Here is a 17212-nt window from a genome sequence, read left to right on the forward strand (position 1 = left end):
TTTTGTTGTGGAGTTGGCCGTCTTTTCAGTTGTGACAGGGCTATGATGCGGTTGGGAGTGCAGATCGGAACCTGGAAAGGTCTGAGGTGAGGTCTGGGACCAAATTGGGCAGGGGGCTGGAGAAGCCTGGTTTTGGGTAGATTGTGAAACGATTATAGGGAGAAGCAAGCTAGCACTTGGTTCTGCCGCTGGCATTCCTTCTGAGCCTGGTTCTAACCCCGCCAAAGGTGATGATGGATTCGATGTATTCCTTTTTTCATTAGAGACCACTTGCTCCGCAGTGCCATTTGCGCCCCTTTGACTTCTCTCTTCCCGCAAAGGTGTACTTGTAAACTGACCCTGCTGAAGCAGCGGTTTAGAGAAGTGAGGATACTGCTTTGAACTTGATTGGCTGTCGACCCTCTTGGCTGAAGTTTTGGCAATGTTAATAGCGTTGGCCGTACTGTCCATCTTATCCGCCTTTTCCACCATATCGACTTTGTCTCCTTTGTCTTCCCCGTTTCGCTTGCCCTTTTCTCCAACCGCCAGCAGACTCAACTCGGCTGAAAGCTCCGATAGCGTTTCTTCATCTTCATCCCCCTCCTCTTCCTCAAGGTCCTCTTCCTCTGCTTCCTCAAACTGCTTGTTTAAAGCGCTGAATTTATTTTGTCTATATTTCTCTGCTGCTTCCAGGGCTTTGAGCTTCAGAGCACTCATTTGTTGCGTCTTTCTTCTGCCTTTTTTTCTCCCCTTTGGCTGCGGGTAAAGGTATGGTCACTGGTGGTGATTTTAAAAAATCCCTTGCTGAATCTATTTTACCCTGCTTGCCCCTAACTCTGGCCGCCATAGTTGCAAAACATAGGCCAAAGGCTGCCGCATGCGCAACACTGTCGATGGCAGAATCAAAAATGGAAGAATAGTTCCTGCCGAGCTAAAGCCAAAAGCCCACTGCAGCGACACGTTCCCACACAGCCAGCCGGCAGCCTCTCCCACAATGTTGCAATGCCTGCACAGTCCAAAAACTACACAGGAGACACAGACGTCCAGGCGTTCTAGGTGCGTCCCAGGTGGCGTCCTAGGTGGCGTCAGGTGAGGTACAACGAAGGTAGGAGGTAGGGCAAAAAAGAACTGAGAGGGGTAAGTTGTAGAAATAATCTCTTGCTTCAGAGAGCTCAACTCAGTTCAGCCTGCCTCTCAGCCCGGCTCTCAGCTCTACCTAGCTCCGCCACGTCACGCTGTCTGCCAGAATGTGTTCCTGGTGCTCCTGGTGTAACGATGGCCATAACGGACACAGCACTTGGTGCTGCGACCCTCTAGTCGCTCAAATCCCTCCAGTCCGCACAGCAAATGAAAAAAAACTCTTTCCAGACAGGCACGCTGAGTAGTGCGTCTGCGGCGGCAGCAGCCGGACGTTTAGGGCAGTGGACGGCACCGTGCACTGCGAGTATCTGAAGCTCGAACTCCCCTCGAACTCCCCTTCCGTATCACACACCCTCCATGTCTTCCGAGGCGGATATAGCGGGGGCTTAGCGCCGGAGGAGGTAAGTTAAGCATGGGACCATGCATTAAAGAGCTCTGCATCAGCAACAACGCCAGACATCATCGTGGGCGGGGGCCAGAGTGAAGCAGGAAGCACGACTGTGACCCTCTGAGCCTTGCAGGCAGTGCAGAACAGTAAAATACGGGCAGAGGCGGGGAGGAAATTATACTCCAAGCCCTTCTATATACTATATAATTTCCTGTTGCAGTATCCCAGTGATTGCTTTAATACTTTAATACAGGCCCCCCACCAAGTCACACAAGCCACAGTCCCGTACCTTCTTCTCGAGGTGTTTCAGTCTCCGCCCCTTTGTTACTCAAATGCTGTTGCGTGAAGCGCCTGCTGTGCAGGCGCCGTTTTGAATCCAGGCGATGCCGGTCTTTCTTGCACCCTGCCGCCCATGCAGCTCAGCTCAAAGGAGCTCCACGAGAGCTGTTCACCGCCTCAATGCCTTTTCCCTCCTTCCATCGAAATCCGCCACTTCATCCCACACAGATTCGATACTCAAGGGAGATCGGCAACACTTTCTCAAGAACTTCAAAGAATTTTCAAGGAGGCGGCCGCATATGCAGCTGCCCGTCTTACAGCGTTTACAGCCTCTTAATCGCCCGCACCGCACTGCTCCGAGTTTAGTCGTTTTTTTTTCAGATTTCCTCAGAGGACACCTGCCTGCCTGCTGCATGCCAGTACACCAGAGAGATCGCCATTACTGGGGGCGGGGCAGCAAACACCTGTGGCTACGCGGCGTGGAACTCCGCAGCCATTCCCCGGAACCCATCCCTACTGCTGTATATTGGAAGCACTGATTGCCATAAAGTGGAGACGTTCTCTAAGAGTTTCAGCATCATCCACAATCATAATGGAGGAGCTTCATGTAATTAATAAAAGCACTGAATCACATATGGGCATGACTGGCATTTGATCAAATTGATCACACCCCATTTTCAAACTGACCTGTAACTGAGTATTATATACAATTCCTCTGGCATAACTATGTATTGTCTTTTACAGAAATGAATACCCACACATCATAATGTACCATTACGTCTGGTGTCAGGCTGTATAACTACCAGAACACTTCTTCTCCCAAAAACTACATATCTCTGAAGCCCAGATCTTGTGGCATATGCCAGTATTAATCTCCAATTCAGTAGCTGCCTTGCATTACAGGTTCATACTTGGTTTTGTAGCCGTCAGTATGCTTTTCCCGCTGAGGATTGAATTTCTAGAATACCCCTTCTGTATGCTTTATTTCCACTTATGCAGGTGAAAAAGGAATCAGTACATCTGTCAGCACAGGTAACAGCGGTGGAGCGGTGGGGAGTTGATAGACGATGGGACAGGGAAAGTAAAATAAAAAAAACACTTACCTTGTGCCATGCTGCATCAGCGAGTCGGCGAGCCCAAGGTAAGTGGTTTTATTTATTTTTAGGTTGAGCCTACTAGAGTTGCAGCGCATGTGCTGATAGCTTTGCGAGGCATGCAGTATTCAGTATAGCGTGGAAGCTTTGTGGAAGCTCCGCCCACTCTCCGCCCATATTTTTAATAGGCTTAGGTCCTAAATTCTGCCTTCTAATTGGTTGTAGGCTTGTTAGTCCCTCCTTATGACAAACATGTCGTCATTTGTATCCTTCCATGGCTACTGACCCCTTTACTTTTAACAATATTTTCTTTCCATGTCTCCTCCCTCCCTTCCCACAGTCCGTGACTTCTCGACCCTCTGCCTCCCCCCCGCACTCCAGTTCGTGCCTTTTTGCCCGTTGTCCCGTTTCCAATGCAATAGGTCTTGCGTAAATGGTAGTCTGATTGCATTGCAAATGCTTGTTTTTAAAGTAGTTTGTGCTGAGGAGGAGTAGAGAGCTGGCACAGGATGGTAGAATGTCTGTGCAAAAGCATGCACAGTCATTTTAATTTTACATGTGCGCGATATCCGGTCGCTAGTTACAGCGTACGCATGCGCGCCAGAAGGTCACATTCCTGGGTCTCCTTCAACTGCCAACATCTGATTAGAAGCAGCAGTGGTGACAGCACAATCCGCCTGGCTCGGAAGTGCAAGCTGTAGTCTAGAGCGCCTCGAAAGCAGAAACCTGCTGCAGAAGAGGCACGTGGTTCTGGGCCTAGTCACAAGGACATAGAGAGCCGTACAATGCGTTTCTGTTAGTGGCCAGTAACATACTAACCACGCCCAGGGACCTCGCGCTATTTATTAACACACACATGTGCTGGCCGAGCATACGCTGGGCCAGCCCATATTATTACGAAGCGGGGTCTAACTTGGGGACACCCCTCACACACTGGGTAACATGGATCAAACCACTGAGGACAACATTACAGCACGCTCGCAGCCTTTGTCCTTTTAAATCAATATAGATATATTTTAATCATCACGGTTAGAATCAGGAATAGGGCAGAAGGTGACCGTGGCCACGTGGGCACCGAACCATTGGGCTCTGGATTTAGAAGGAACCCTGGAACAAATTGCAAAAACTAAGTGATCGGCTCCGCATTGAAATGTTACAAATATTATTTTAGTGCCTCGGCAAGCTGAGAGCTGCATCAGAGCTGTGCTATAGGACAGATGCACTGTTGCGTTTTTGCTTCGGCTAAGGATCGACTTTTGCTGTTGTCAAGAGTTGCCGTTGAGAACTCGCTGAGTTATCGAAGAGTTCTGCCCTGCTACGGCAGCCTTCCTGAGGCCTGGCCCGGTCGTGCTGCTCAGTGCCTTCTCATCATCGGATTGTTGAACTTGCAGGGTTTGGCTTTAAACTCTGGAACTTTTAGTCCCTGCTATATAATAGAATAAACAGGTCAACTCGCTAATACAAAAGCTGAACTGGGTAAGCGGCTCAGACATGGGACTTCAGAAACCCGAGGTCTGCATTTAATTCATGCACAGCTCTTGTCATTCTATAGCTTCTTAGTGATACCCGTGGAGAAGTGTGGCTCAGTGGTTAGAGGCGGCAGACCCGGAAGCTGAGATCAGCCGTGGACCAGGGTTCGATTTCCCGCCTCGGCGGGTCTCGGGCTCAAAAATTCCACGGACTCGACAATTCTCGCTCCGGTGCCTACTCGACTCACGGGGTCACACTCTGCGACTCTGGGCAATAGCTTGCTTAATCTCCACTACGGCCCCTCGCGGCGGGATGCCTGGCTTTCACCTTGTGAATACCCTGCCGGGGTATCTCTCACAGGGGAATACCAGGACGGGTTCCCTAAGCAAGCGCCTTGAGACCCCTGGGTGAATTGTGCGCTATATAAATCGAAATACATTTACATTTACATACCCCTAAACCATGTCCTGTGCATGCACACGCTGATGTTTTATAAAAACATTAGAGGCGTTGTGTGAGTAACCCAATGCTTTTCATTCACCCATTGTGAAAATAAAATGCTGCATTTCATAGGACTGACATGTATGCAAAATAAGCTTTGGCATAAAGTTTGCCATCACAAGGCCTCCTCTTTAGTAAGTTTAGCCGTGCGTGTGACCGATCAATCCACGCCTGGCTTTGTATGCTGGGACTTGAAATGTAAAACAAAGTCATCTAGAAAACTAAAGGCCGGAATTGGTTCATTGTCTTACGAAGGGCTGCTCCATTGGAAAGCAGCCACGGTGCGCTATCTAAAGTTACTTCTTTCCTATATAGCAGATTGTGGTTCTCTCACCTGCACAGTTCCTTATCTCCGTCTGCAATCAGAGATGGTTTTAAACACAGAGACTGTGAATCGTGCCTGCTCCGCTACAACAGTCAAATGGTGCAATGCTATAGGTCTCGCATTTACGCAAGTTTAAGCTATTGGCATTGTAAATGACAATGCGTTTCATTTATGTTTTAAAAAACAGAACAAGAATAATAGGCATTGTCATTTACAATACCAATAGCTTAAACTCGTGTAAATGTGATACCTATTGCAATGCAAATGCTTGTATTAAAAACAGAGCTTTTACCATTACCATACTGATTACCCCCTGAAAGGCAATATTTCTCTCCATGTGTTCCCATACCTGGCCTGTCATTCAGTTTGGTGCTTACTTTCCCTCCATGTTAAAGAACAGTAGATGTTTCAGCACCCATGTGCTGCATAGCTAAATACATATAAGGTCCCAAAGGTGAGACCGATTGCATTGCACATACTTGTTTATTTTACTTTCCCTATCCCGTCGTCTGTCAACATCCCCCATCCCGCCCCACCGCTGGTATGTCCGGCCGCGCCTGTCTGCTTTCCAAGTTTCCTATTTTCTATGCCTGAGCAATTCATTGTTTCCTGAACTTGCACTGTTCTGCAGTGCATCCTTGTTTCTTAACTATCTCACAGTGCATCTTTGTTACCTGAATCTGTACTGTCTAGCAGTGTATCCTTATTTCTTGAATTAGCAATGTCTTACAGTACACCGTTGCTTTATGCACCTGAACTGCTCTGCAGTGCATCCTTTTTTCCATAGTTAGTACAATGTAGCAGTGATTCCCCATTTCATGAACTAGCATGTATTCAATGCAACCTTATTTTTCTAGCTATAATTGTTTTCTTTTTTTTGTGTTGAAATTTTTTATTAAAAAGTTTTAGATGGAAATACAAATACACATGCATATGCAAGGAGAGAATAGAATAAGATATTGATAAATGAAACATAATGCAAATGAGAAAACGCTTTTGTTTTCCAGAAGATATGATAGATGTGAGGGAGCAAAAATAGCAAATATTCCATAATCTATAAAGCAAAGATAATAGAAGGATACGAAGAGATATGTGATAGAAGAGAAGAAAAGAAAGAAAAGAAAAGAAAAGGATGTATAAAGAAGAGAGGAAAAAAGAGAGAGAACGAAAGAGAAAGAAGAACCCCAGAGTGACAAGAGTAAAGAGGAAAGGAGATGGAACCAAGAAAGATGAGAAGAGTTGAAGAGCAGAGTAACAGGAGAAGTGAACCATACAAAGAATAAAATTAAGAAGGGATAGCAGACATTGGAGAGGAAGGAGTGGAGACAGAGTCACTATCCACCGTGGTTTCCAGGAATGGGGACCATGTTTGAATAAAAACAGAAGCCTGATCCTGCAAATTATAGATTACACGTTCATAAGAGGCTGTTTGTACCATTGCCACCAGCCACTCTTCCTGAGAAGGAGATAAGGAAGACTTCCAATGACGTAATATACAAATTGTGGCCGTAGCCAAAGCAGTATGAAGAAGACGAGTCTGTGGTTTAGACAGTTTCGGAAGGCCCCGAAAATCATGTAAAATAATATTTGCAGAAGTAAAGGGTAGAGGTAATGACATAGTATTAGCCAAAGTCTTTCTTATAAAAAGCCAAAATGATCTAGTACGGGGGCATTCACAAATAAAGTGCGTAATATCACAACCGGAAGCAGAACATCTCCAACACAAAGAGTGTGATATCAATTTAGCATAATGTAGTTTAGCTGGAGACCAGTGCCATTCATGGATGATTTTGAAAATGCAAAATTTGAGACGAGCCTCTCGGACACCTTTATGCAATCCTTCCAGAATTTGATCCCATTGAGTATTGGAATATGTAACTGATAAGCGAGATTGCCATTTCAATTGAAGAGCTTTTGAGAGGGGTTGCGAAAAAAGAGGATGCAAGAAAGTCTTATAAAGACCACCTTTAAAATTTCTCCACAAATGCAAATAAGATAAAATAGGAGACGCGGTCAACAATTCAGGTGGGGAACCTAAATGCTTTGCGATGGCTTGTTGAAGTTGAGTATATTTACAGGATTGTGTGGGTGGTAAATGGAATTCCTCACTAAGTTGGGAAAAAGATTTAAAGTTATCATCATGAAACCGTTGTTCTAGAGAATGAACACCAGCTTCCTGCCACAGAGGCCAGGATAACATGCGACCACGAACATGAATAGCCGAGTTGAACCATAAAGGAGCCTTGACATGAAGCCGCGAATTAGATTTAAGTATACGATGACTTCTTTGCCAAGATTTATACATAGCAGATAAGATAGGATTTTTAGGATCGGAAGAACTGGAACCCTTGTCATATAAAAGGGACAAACCAAGACCGGAAGTTAATAAGTGGCGTTCAAGTGGGACCCATTGAGGGATATCTTTAGACTTAGGCAAATAGAAGGAAAGTTGTGAAAGATGAAGGGCAAGTGAGTAATGCTCGATAGAAGGAAGACCCAAACCCCCATGTAATTGGTGAGATTTTAATTTGGCCAAGGTAAGACGCGGTTTAGCCGTACCCCAGATAAAAAGTTTAATTTTTGAGTCAATGGACCGAAGAGTAGTTAAGGGAATGTTTAGAGGGAGCATACCTAGAACATAAACAAATCGCGGTAGGGTAACCATCTTAACCGCCTGAACCCATCCCCAGAGGGATAAACCGAGGACCTTCCATTTATCGAAATCTCTTTGCATTTGCACGATTAAAGGTGTTAAATTGTCCACAACTATATTATCCAGTCTCTGTTAATCAATATCCCTAAATATTTAAGCCGGGATGATTGCCAATGAAATGGAAAACCAGAAATTGCAGCTTTTGTAGTCCCAATGGACATGGGCAATGCTTCACTCTTATCCCAGTTTATCTTATAGCCGGAGAAGGAAGAGAAATCATTGATGATGCGAAGGAGAGCAGGAAGAGAGCGGGGAAGATCGGTAAGTGTGAGAAGAATATCATCTGCATATAAATACATTTTTGAATGACCAATTGGAAGAGGAACGCCAACCACTGCAGCCGATTGACGTATTGCAGCAGCCAAAGGTTCCATTGCCAGAAATAAAAGAAGAGGGGAAAGTGGACAACCTTGACGAGTACCTCGTCTAATTGGAAATGGAGTAGAAAGGAAACCACCGCAGTTAACTTGAGCTGATGGACTGTCATATAGCAGTCGTACTTTAGCTATAAATTGATCGCCTAATCCAAATCATTGCATTATGGTAAAAAGATACTCCCATTCAATGCGATCAAATGCTTTTTCAGCATCCAAAGAAAGAAGTAGGGTATAATCAGCAAGATGTTTAGCTGACCATAAAGCGTGAGAGAGAGTACGTAGATGATTCCGAGATGAACGACCGGGAACAAAACCTACTTGTGAATTATGGATTAAAGAAGATAGAACCTTACGAAGACGTGATGCGAGAATGCTATCCAGGATCTTAACATCCGAATTTAAGAGAGATATGGGGCGGTAACTACCACACAACAAAGGATCTTTACCAGTTTTTGATAAAACAGCTATGATGGCCTTGTTGGAAATAGAACCAAGAGAAGACTCCTCCGTGGCTTCTGCAAATGCAGCATGTAGAGTACCAATCATACTCTGACCAGTCCACTTAAAAAATTCAGGGGGAAAACCATCATCACCTGGTGCTTTATGGTACGGCAAGGCAGTGATTGCTGAGGAAATTTCTTCCTTCGTAATAACACCCTGACGTAGGGCTCTACCATCATCTGAGAGTCGCGGAAGATGTACCGCATCCAAAAATTTGGATATCTCTAGTGTAGCTACGTGAGTGCTTGGGGAGTAGAGAGATCTATAAAATGAGGCAAATTCTTCAGCGATTTCTTGCGGCCGAGTAAGTATATCGCCAGAACTTGATTTGATATCTGGAATTGCCAATGCGGCCTCCCTCTGACTCAGTTGCGCAGCCAATAGCCGGCCAGCTTTTTCCCCCTGCTCATAGTGACGACCTTTCATCTTTTGTAAGGCATATTCAGCCTTAGAAGTAAAAAGACTATTAAGAGACATGTGCGCCTGCTCCAATAATTTACGATTTTGAAGGGTTGGTTTCGAAATATATAATTGAGAAAGTTGGCAAATGTCTTTCTCCAGATCAACTTGTTTGGCAGCGTTTTTCTTGTTAGAAAGAGCAGTGTCCCGCATAAGTTGACCTCTTATAGTTGCCTTAGCAGCTTCCCAGACCATTCTTTTAGAGGAGATTGAGTCCTCATTATTTATAAGGTAATCACGCAGGTGTGACTGTAGAAGAAGTTTACCTGTTGGTGTTTTATATTTATTGATGTTTAAACGCCATGACTTGCGCCCCGGACTGGAATGACCCAAATCACGAAACAAGAGAACAGGAGAGTGATCCGATATGGCTGCTTCTAGAATTTTCGATTCTGTAACTAGCCGGACTGTGTGTTGCGAAAGAAGAAAGTAGTCGAGACGGGAAAATGTACCGTGAGTAGAGGAGAAGAATGTGTATTCTTTATCTTGTGGGTGACTGAGTCTCCAGTGATCAACAAGACCAGCATCAGTAAGAATGTCACATATCAAGGCAACCTGTTCTGTCAAGGGCAGGGTCTGGAGCCAAATTCCAATCACCTCCAATGAGAAATTGAGAAGCACTTATTTCTGTGAGAAGACGATTTAGTTGAAGGAAAAACATTTTTTGGGACCTAGTGGAGCGTATACGGAACCAAGACAAATGATAGAGTTCCCAAGTTTCAACTTAACAAAGACATACCGACCATCCGGATCAGACCACATCTTGGTAATCGTAAGTGACTTCCGAAAAAGGATGGCTACCCCACATTTACGAACAGGGTTAGGATTGGTGGGATCAGGCTTAGAAACACTGCTATGAATGACTTTACCAACCCAATCTCTGCTGAGTTTACTAGATTCAACATCGTCCAAATGAGTTTCCTGTAGTAAAGCAATGTCTACATGTTTAGAATGTAAATAAGAAAGAACTTTTTTGCGTTTTATATAATGGGTGAGGCCATGAACATTCCAGGAAATCACTGATAACGGATGAGTAGAAGACATGACAATAAAATTCAACAAGGAAATAATAAGGAAAAGAAGAAATAAATATATAGAGAGAAGAGAAGAAAGATGTTACTCTGGGTAAGGAGGGAAAAGGGAAGAGAAAAGGAAAAGTTGGTTAGAAAAGCAGATTGAAAATCTGAAACAGACAAAGTGAATAGAAATAGAAGGAAAGAAGTATTAAAGATGGAGAGAAGAGAAAAAGATAAAGAAAAGATAAAAGACTGTTAACTACTGGTCTGGGCACACCTACAGCAGCGCCAAGGGAGGCCGGACCCCCTCCGAGTAAAGAAGAATGGGAATCTGGGGGACAAATGATAATACAGAATATGTGAAACGCAATGGAATAAAGTTACAGCAGCAAAATCGTAAGAAACCATAAAATACTGTCATGAAATATAGTCAGGAAAGTAGAAAAAAATCATTAAAAACGTGATATGAGAACCATACAATAAGAGGGTAACATGAGGAGAAAAAATGAAAGCAAGGGAGATGAAATAAAAGAGAGACATGAAACATAATAAAAGAGGTGTGAAAAATAGAGTGAAAGAAATATGAAAGATAAAATATAGGAAGAGATAGATCCAATACCATTATAAAAAGGGGGGGGAGAAAAAGAAATAGAAAGTAGAAAAGAAGGGATAGAAAACATAGATGATAATGCATGGGATTAGAAACATAAGAAAATATCAGAACCTATTTTAAGAAATATATGAAACAACGAAATAAATATATACCGTACAAAGCAGAATTTCCAATGAAGTAAATATATAATGTCAAGTTTAACAACAAGAACACCATCATAGGGAGAGGAAGGAATAGGAAAAAGGACCTCCATAGGAGAGGTAACATCTTTGAGCAAAGCCTGCGAACAGATAAATACTCTTAGGAGGCCAAATGCCCAGTGTAAAAACATAAAATAACAATAAGACATAAACCACAATATGAAACAGAAAACAAAAGTGACCATACCATTAGAGCAAAAACTAGACGAGAATAATAGGACAAGGAGAAAAGAAAGCAAAGCTGGTGAAATAAAAGAAAAACATGATACATCACAAAAGAGATTGTGAAAAACAGAGTGAAGGAAATATGAAAGAACAGCACAAAAAGGAAATACACTAACAATGTCACATAAAAAGAAGGAAAGAAATATAAGGTAGAAGAAGAGGAGGGAAAACATAAAGTTATGCAGGAGAAGAGAAACAGAAGAAAATGACGAAGCTCAATCTAAACACAGAGAACAGTAAAACAAATAGACATCATGCAAAAGCGGAATAGCTAATGAATGAAATATATAGTGATAGGCTTAACAACAATAACATCACCATAGCAAGGGGAATGAACAGGAAGAAAGAAAAAAACCATAGGAGAGGCAATAGCCATGTAGTATATAATAAGCAAAACCTGAAAATGGATAAATAACTTAAAAACTGAAAATTGCGTGCAAGTAGAAAATATAAAATAACAGTAAGGCATAGCGCACTATATAAACACGAAGTAGAAGTGACCACATTATACCATGCATTGAAGTCTCAGCTGGCGAATCAAGCAGCAAAAGCATTATCAACAACAAGTACTGCTATAAGCTTATAGAATAAGAAAAAAGAAAACATTAGAGCATAAAAAGAATTCAGTCAGCATCAGAAGGCTTCTTGAAAGGCGATCGAGACTTGTCTCTTTGTTGTGTGTTAGTGAGGGAGGAGACAGAATGTAGAACTGAATCCCTGTCATCATGAGAGCGAGGCAGACGGGTGAGATATCTACCACGTTGTCTAGAATCAGTAGAGGTATCTAAATGAGACGTTGGCAGATTTGTAGATGAGGTCCTGGATTGAGAAGGTTGGGCATAGGAAGAGGATTGAGTTTCCATATCATCGGACTTGATATCATCCAGAAACTGCTGGAGAAGTGCAAGATCATAAAAGTCTTTGGACTCTCCATTTCTGGTAATACGAAAGCGTGCAGGTTCAAATAATCCATATTTGATGTCCATTTGACGTAGCTGGGGTCGCATGGAAAGAAACGCCTTCCGCCGCTCATTCGTTTCCTTAGAGAAGTCTGCAGCCATATGGATGGTATGACCTTAAAACAGAAAGGAGCCACGTGTACGAGCCATTGATAAAATCTGTCTGGTTTGCTCATGTCGAAGAAAACAGGCAATAATTGGTCTGGGTCTTGCAGAGGCACCAGAACGTGGTGAGCCCAGTCTATGAGCACGTTGGAGCTCAAGAGGAAGAGCAAAAGAAATACCAGTCAAGATGGGAAGGGCATCACAGAGAAAAGTCTTCATATCTTGCTTTTCAATATTTTCTGGAAAACCAAAAAAACGGATATTGTCTCTACGACTGCGATCTTCCAAATCGATGATCTTACTGTGTAGAAAGAGTAGGTCTTGATCTGAACCCTGAACAGAATCCAGTTGACTTTCCATATCCAATATTTTAGAGTCAATGACGTTAATCCTTGTATGAAAAGTAGTGAGTTCTGCCCTGATAGACTTAGTCTCTGCAGCCAATGACGTCATGGTAATATCCAGACCCTCCATTCGTCGGTTAACCCCAGAAAGTTCTTGCAAAATGCATTGCATAGTATCAGATAAGGATTTGTCGCTCTGAGGTGATGCAGCTTGCGATGAAGGAGGCGACGCAGAGCCATTACCTTTAACTGTCGAAGTAGAGGGTTGTTGTACCACTTCAGTGAAAAGTGTCTGTTTAGGTCCACGACCACCATTTCTATTATTAGACATTTCCGTGCACCGTTGTAGTGGTGGTCTACAATAGCGAATAGAGGAAATATTGGAATATGAGGCAATGATGAAACCAATGACGCATCAAATAGGAGGTAATAAGAGGTAATGAAATATGTGCAGCAAGTAAGTGACCAATACTAACAGCATACAATTAATGCTTGAAATTTGAAAAATCACTACAGTATTGCCACAAAGTAACAAATAGTATTTCACTAAATCAGTGCAATACTGGAGTAACAAATCTTGCGTGCCAAAACTACCTCAGAAACAAAGCATATAAATGCAGTAAATGGGAGCGACAATAATTCAGCAATGCAATGGTGATAAAGTGTTTGTACACATTGAGAAAGTGTGTAATTGAATCTGAAGGTAAAGTGCTTCCCAAATATGAAGGCGGCACATGAGAGAGTAGAAGTACCATCCACTCAGGACTTCCTCAAAGAAAAACATGAGCTTGTAGCACTGGTATAGAAAGCAGTGAATGTAAATGAGATTCAAACGTTTCTTGAAGACATAACTGGCAGAAAGGCAAAATGAGAGAACATATTGGAAGTGAAAGAAAAGCAACAAATATGGTGGGGTTAGTTGATTCTGCACTGAATGGCACAGAAAACCGCAAAATAAAAGCTGAAGAACCAATTGTAGAAAGTCAAGGAGAAAAATGGGACAGGGCTTATAATCATGCCTATGAAATTTCAAACAGCATTAAGGCAGTAGTAATTCGTGTGGAAAAATCCCTCCAAAGACATCAAAAACGCTAAGGAAAATCCCTCCTAAATGAGCCTGGAGAGGGCGCCGTATACTAATGATACAAGCGCACAATGTCAGGGAAAGAGCATTCCTCAGCCGCAATGAAGCACGCCCTCACTGTCTGAGGGGGTGCGGCCTAAAGTCTGTAGAGGCGCGGCCCTGTATTAGCGAGGGCGCCGCCTTTGCTGAGGAGAGGCGCGGCCTCGGAAGCGCGCGAACGCCGAGTCGTGCACCAGAGGAGCCGGCTATCTCACCAACATGCCGGGGGACAGGAGTAGGTGCCGCTAGCCACAAAAGGAGACCACCACTTCATCCCTCATGGTCTCCGGCGTCCTCCGAGCACCAAAGGGATGACCCACGCGAACAGGTGAGCCAGGAAAGCTCGTCAGGGGTCCGTCCCTCGGCGGAGCTCCTCTAGCAGGCGGCCATCTTCCTGCGTGGCCAGACCACGCCCCCGCTATAATTGTTTTCTGTGGTTAACATTTTCACAGCCATTGCCTTCCTTTCCCTGCTTCCTTAGTTCTTGGTCCCAGAGTGCTGCCTTCCTATCCCTTTTGCCTTAGTTCCCAGTTTCCTAGTGCGAAATGCTTGGTTGCCCTTGCTTTGGTCTTTCATGTTTTCACCATTACTGGTACTGCCTTCCATGTTCCTGTGTGATCATCAGACATGTTGGTCACAGCTGGCAACTTGTTATCAGTGTACGGGACTCTAAACTTGCATGTTTGCCCTACATATCAACATTTGGCAGACAGCATCCGTAACAACAATTGTGCGTGAGGAACTTACTGGTCTTCATTTGTACCATTTAGTGCTCCAGAGGGCTTTACCCCTTATCACCTTTGATATTAATGTTGTTATCTGTATGTGTCAAATGCCCTGGATGTTAGTTATTCTGAATGCCGAATTGGTTCTTGACCACCTGCTCTTTACCAGCCTTACCCTCGCTCGTTACCCTGTGTAGTGCTTCCATTTTAGACTGCTTTTGTCCTCTGACTCCCTGTGTGATATAAGGCAGCCCTGATACCAATATCTCTCCTTTTGGTCTTCCTTATTACAAGTTATTGATAGGGCAGCTCTATTACTAATATCTCTCCCTTTGGTCTTTCTTATTACAAGTTCTTGATAGGGCAACTCTATTACTAACATCTCTCCCTTTGGTCTTCATTGTTAAAAGACATTGACAGGTCCTAGATGGATGGCTAATAAAAGCATACAAAACAGTATCAAACAACTAGGAGGTTGGTGCAACATCAAGATGGTGGAGACATTTGTCGACAATATATACAGAGATGTTTTAAGGTATGACCAACGTGGCCAAATGCCCTGGGCCTCCACCTTCTATGGGGGCCCACTGGAAAACTGAGATTTCTCTCTATTTGACCTCAGTATATTCTATAGCTCTACCTACACCTCTCTTCCTCTCTGCCTACCTCTACCTCTAGCTCTCTAAACCAGTGTCAATATTTGGCGTGGCAGGCAAGAAATATGTTACCTGTTATGTGTGACCTTGTTAAATGTAACATATAATTTAGTATTGTTCAACATAATGTGAGCTTGAATCATCAGGAAATATGATTAATAAGTATTTCTTAGAAAAGCCCCCAAAATCCTTAAGATTACATTTAATACAAACAGTTTTACAAATTAGATCTCCTGTTGACCAGAATTCAGTACTAAATTGAACACAGTTGTGTAATGTGTTATTTGTAATTAAGATAAATATTAGACGAGCAGCATTATTTTGGAACCTGTATCCTAATAATAAATATATTTGAAAGCTTTGTGTAAAAACTATTGCAAAAGAGCTTCTGGAATATCACTACAGCTAGGACCAGGACACTTTTTGTGTGGGGCAAGAAAAAAAAAGGTTATTGTCAAATAGGAAACTCAGGTTTTGTACCTTTGGAACTGACTTTATTGGTGAGTCAATTGAACCCAGCTAGATGACAGAAAAAGTTCAGAGAGGGGTAGATGTGCCTAGGTTCTTGACTTATAACTTTTGCTATTCACAAAGAGCCCTTTCTTCTTTCTGACACTATATTGCCTCATGGTATTAACGTGATAGCTTCTGCAGTTTGAGGTAGATCTGGATGCATCAGGTAGCTGATGGCACGGTTTCCAATGATGTGAGTCTGAGAAGCCATTTATATATGGTAAAAAATCCAAATGAGATGTCAAAGGGGATTGCTGTGTTAATTGAGAGGAAGGTACTAACTTTGAATTGATGAGCAAGGTTAGCAATGGAGGATGTAAACTAGACCAGTGTCACTTAGGCCAGCAGGCAACATTGGACTGTCAATGAGAATTTGTGGTTTTCAGCAGGAGAAACTGAATGGTGGCCTTTGTAATATTCAGGTTCAAAATATCCTTTATCTGGGGTGGTGAGTAACTCTTACCTAAGGAGATGGATGTCTGATGGATTCACTCCGTTGATTGTTAATCTTGAGGTGGGTAGTTGTATATAGAACCAACCACACAGGTTTTGCTAAACTTGTCACACATCCCAGATGGATCTGAAATTAGATAAAACCTCAGCATCTTTTTTTTCTTCAAGAATGTGATAATCACATGTGCCATTGTGTGTGGGGTTTGCCTAGTAGAGAGTGATTTGCTGATGAAGTTGGTGATGATTAATGCTAAGGCTTGGGGCCTATACTAATGGCTTTTGGGCTGCACACAGCTGGAGGTGTACCAGTTTTTTTGAACGCTGAATGTATCTTCAGCATTTCATATTCTTGGGAGGATCTCAAACTTCCAGAAGGGTATATCAAGAATTTGTGAAGTACTGTTTGTGGCAAAGGAATGACCCCCATTTGCAATGTTTATTCTGAGATGTCACTTTTGCTTTTTAAGTAATGTGAACGGTCACACAATAATCGTTAGACTGGGGGGAGCAGGTAGATCAAAGATTGAAGTCATAATTTATTTTTAGACATTCAGTAGTACTCATGTAGAAATCCACCATTTCCGCCCATGTTTATCCTGTGTGTTAACCCCTGGAGTGTCTCCTACACTTAATATTATTCTGCTTGCAAATTCACTTTCTACAGTTGATGTGGATGAATTCCAATCTGTATGACAACCCCTGTACTTCCAATTCCGAGATTTGAGGAAAACAGTGCACCACAACAATTTTTTCCTAATGAATTTGTTTTTCAAGATTGTCAAACTTTTTCAGGGAAAAACACGTTGAGAACAATCTGATGCATGTGAAATTTGGTGCGAAGCCTACCAATTTGACATGCAATTGGCCATTCTCAAAGAAAAACACGAAATTGGAGGTATTTTGGTATTTAGGTGTCAGCATTTAACTGATATATAAATAATATTTTCCTGATGACTGTGAATGAATGCCATATGCCACGATTATGGGGTTGGGGTAAATTCTGATCAGTCTGAGTAATGTGGTGATTTTACCACATACTGAGAGAAAGTGCCCT

General features: G+C 42.9%; 1 protein-coding gene across 1 annotated transcript in view; it reads right to left on the bottom strand.

The window, feature by feature from the left end:
- Positions 1 to 17212, bottom strand: part of LOC144791146 (uncharacterized) — a 299504-nt gene that overhangs the window by 235271 nt on the left and 47021 nt on the right. The gene's annotated exons all lie outside the window — the stretch shown is intronic.

This window comes from Lissotriton helveticus, chromosome 11 (assembly GCF_964261635.1).
Source record: "Lissotriton helveticus chromosome 11, aLisHel1.1, whole genome shotgun sequence".
NCBI lineage: Eukaryota > Metazoa > Chordata > Amphibia > Caudata > Salamandridae > Lissotriton > Lissotriton helveticus.